Source organism: Chiloscyllium plagiosum, chromosome 20 (genome assembly GCF_004010195.1).
Source record: "Chiloscyllium plagiosum isolate BGI_BamShark_2017 chromosome 20, ASM401019v2, whole genome shotgun sequence".
NCBI classification, from domain to species: Eukaryota; Metazoa; Chordata; class Chondrichthyes; order Orectolobiformes; family Hemiscylliidae; genus Chiloscyllium; species Chiloscyllium plagiosum.
In genome coordinates, this window is record NC_057729.1 from 12614138 (window position 1) to 12617793 (window position 3656).

Consider the following 3656-nt stretch of genomic DNA (forward strand, 5'->3'; position numbering starts at 1 on the left):
ATAACGTGGAGTCATGGTTAAATCAATATTTTTTGTACTTGAGAGAATTAACCGCTTCTGTCCCAGAGGAGATTGGTATTAGATCCATTACACCTTTTATTAATGACCTGAGCTTGTGTATGGATGGCATAATTTCCGAGTTTGGTAATGGCACAAAAGTTAGAACATAGCAAACAAGGAGCATAGGAATAGACACCAACCAACACAGTGAATAAAAGTTAATGGAGACAAGTGTGAAATGTTGTGTTTTACTATGAAGGCTAAGGAGGAGTAATCTGGATTAAGTGATAGAAATTAGTAAGAGACATAATTGAGGGCTTTCACAAAATCTTTGAAGATGACATATAATTTAGATGACTTCTATTTTTAAAAGGTGCATGAGATCATTAGCTTAATTCATTAATGTTGCACAGTGTTGGACCTTAATTTAAATAATCACAACACTAGGTTATCGTCCAACAGATTTATTTGGAAGTACAAGCTTTTGGCGCACTGCTCTTCATCAAGTAGCTGGCAGACAGGGTCATAGGACACTGAATTTATAACTAAAGGTCATAGTGTCACACAGCTGATGCATATATTGAACAAACCTAGATTGCTGTTCAATATGTTGCATCAGTTGTATGATACTATTAGCTTTTGCTATAAATTCAGTGTCCCATAATCCTGCTCCAGAAGCTACCTGACGAAGGAACAGCATTCTGAAAGCTAGTACTTCCAAATAAACCTGGTGTTGTGTGATTTTTAACATCTTTGAGTCAGAGAATACAAAGGAAGGAAATTAGGTTAAACCTCTAGGAAATACTGGTTAAATGCTGGAGTATTATGTTCAATTTTGGACACCACAATAGGTAAGATGCCAATGCCTTTGAGAGTGTGCAGAATAGATTTATGAGAATGATAGGAAGAATGAGTGATCTTGTGTTGTGTTCAAAACTTGGAGAGGCTGATGTTCTGTTAAGAACAGAAAAGCTTAACAGGAAATTTGATTGAGGTGTTCAGAATCAAATGGTTTTGTGGAATAAATCAGGAAAAATGGACCAAAAGTCATCAACCCGCAGCTGTAGGTTTAATGCAAGTCGATCAAGAAATATTTTGTAAACACATTGTTGAAATCTGAAATGTATTGCTTGATAGCTAGATGGCAATAGAATCCATAGTGGTAGTCAAAAGAAAATTGATAAATGCTTGATGTGGGAAAGAAAATCTTAGTCTATAGGGAAGGAGCAGAGGACTAAAATTAATTGGATAATCCTGTAAATGAGCTGTCATGCACGAATGGACCAAGTGACCCGCTTATGTGTTGCATGATTCTGGTTATATGATTAGTCCAATATCTGATATTGGCATTTATGAAGTATTGCCAGTAGCTGTGGAGTAGCAGACATTATTATAACACTTGCAAAGATTCAGGATTGTGTAGTAGTTGAAAGCTTTGTTAGTGCAGCAGAGAGATGAACAATTGAAAATTTTGATTGGGACTGTTGATAACTGCACTTTGGGAATATGGCAAACCCCTAATTTTGCTATGTTGGTTCATTTTCTTGAATGCATGCGATTATGGCTAATATGCTATAAAAGCAGTTTAGTGTGCTAATGGTACTGGAACTTTGTCTTATTTGTCCTTGTTAATTAGCACTCAACTTCATTCTTTTTTAAAGTTGGTTCCCCAATCTTTCCAGATTGAATCCTTCAGTCAGGATTCTGGTCCTCCCAACAACCCTAACCATGGTCACAAACCACATTGCTTGACTGATCTTGCCCACTCTAATATTTTTTCCATAGTAACTCTATCCATCTCCAGTATCCACAATCTAACCTCTTACACCCAGTTAGAAACACTGCCTCAATTTAATTTGACTGAGCTGAATCATCTCCAGAATATCACTCACTAGCTTTTCTTCTTGTTGTGATGCCATCACTTTGGGGTTACTAGTCCAACATCCAGTGTTCAATGAACAGACATTTTCACCAGCTGAACATTGTGAAAATCAAACAATGTTTTTCAGGCCCCTCTACAAGTTTTTTATCCTAGCCATTGACTCTGTCTCCTCTCTGGCTGTTTACTTGAGGTAAAATGGTGATTTAAAGCCTTGGTATTGTTTAACTCCATGTTGGAGTTCCAATCCTGTCCATGGTCTGTCTCTCATTGCCTCCTTCTGTATTTCCTCTAGCCCAGCTGCAATCTCTATTCTTCTGACTTTAGATTTGTGAGTCCCAACCAATAGCTGTACAGTTGACTGTCATTCTTTCAGGCAACTAGACTTCATGCTTTGGAATTTTCCCCGATGTGCACCATTTCTTCAGTTCCCTCTCTCCTTTAAATGCCTTTTTAAAATCTATCTTTTTAACAAAGCCTTTGACAATAGACAATAGGTGCAAGAGTAGGCCATTCTGCACTTACTCTTCGAGCTTGCACCACCATTCAATATGATCATGGCTGCTCATCCTTAATCAGTATCCTGTTCCTGCCTTATCTCCATAACCCTTGATTCCACAATCCTTGAGAGCCCTATGCTACTCTTTCTTAAATGAATCCAGAGATTGGGCCTCCACTGCCCTCTGGGGCAGAGCATTCCACACAGCCATCACTCTCTGGGTGAAGAAGTTTCTCCTCATCTCTGTCCTAAATGGTCCAGCCTGTATTTTTAAGCTGTGTCCTCTGGTTCGGCACTTACCCATCAGCAGAAACATGTTTCCTGCCTCCAGAGTGTCCAATCCTTTAATAATCTTATATGTCTCAATCATATCCCATCTCAGTCTTCTAAACTCAAGGGTATACAAGCCCAGTCGTTCCAGTCTTTCAGTGTAAGGTAATCCCGACATTCCAGGAATTGACCTTGTGAGCCTATGCTGCACTCCCTCAATAGCCAGAATGTCTTTCCTCAAATTTGGAGACCAGAACTGCACGCAGTACTCCAGGTGTGGTCTCACCAGGGCCCTGTACAGTTGCAGAAGAACCTCTTTGGTCACCTCTCTTAATCTCTCTGACTCTGGCTTGGCAGTTATTTTCCCAGAGCTTCTGTAATATGCTCTGGGGCCGCTCATAGAGATGTACAGCATGGAAATAGATCCTTGCGTCCGACCCATCCATGCCGATCAGCTATCCCAACCCAATCTAGTCCCACCTGCCAGCACCTGGCCCATATCCCTCCAAACCCTTCCTATTCATATACCCATCCAAATGCCTCTAGTTCTGGACTCCCCGACCCCAGGGAAAAGACTTTGCCTATTTACCCTATCTAAGTACCTCATAATTTTGTAAGCCTCTATAAGGTCGCCCCTCAGCCTCCGACGCTCCAGGGAAAACAGCCCCAGTCTGTTCAGCCTCTCCCTGTAGCTCAAATCCTCCAACCCTGGCAACATCCTTGTAAGTCTTTTCTGAACCCTATCAAGTTTCACAACATTTTTCCGAAAGGAAGGACACCGGAATTGCATGCAATATTCCAACGGTGGCCTAACCAATGTCCTGTACAGCCACAGTATGACCTCCCAACCCCTGTACTCAATACTCTGACCAATAAAGGAAAACATACCAAATGCCTTCTTCACTATCCTATCTACCTGCGACTTTCAAGGAGCTATGAACCTGCACTCCAAGGTGTCTTTGTTCAGCAACACTCCCTAGGACCTTACCATTAAGTGTATAAGTCCTG

General features: G+C 40.8%; 1 protein-coding gene across 2 annotated transcripts in view; it reads left to right on the plus strand.

Moving 5' to 3' along the window:
• Positions 1-3656, plus strand: part of rprd1b (regulation of nuclear pre-mRNA domain containing 1B) — a 48949-nt gene that overhangs the window by 39706 nt on the left and 5587 nt on the right. The gene's annotated exons all lie outside the window — the stretch shown is intronic.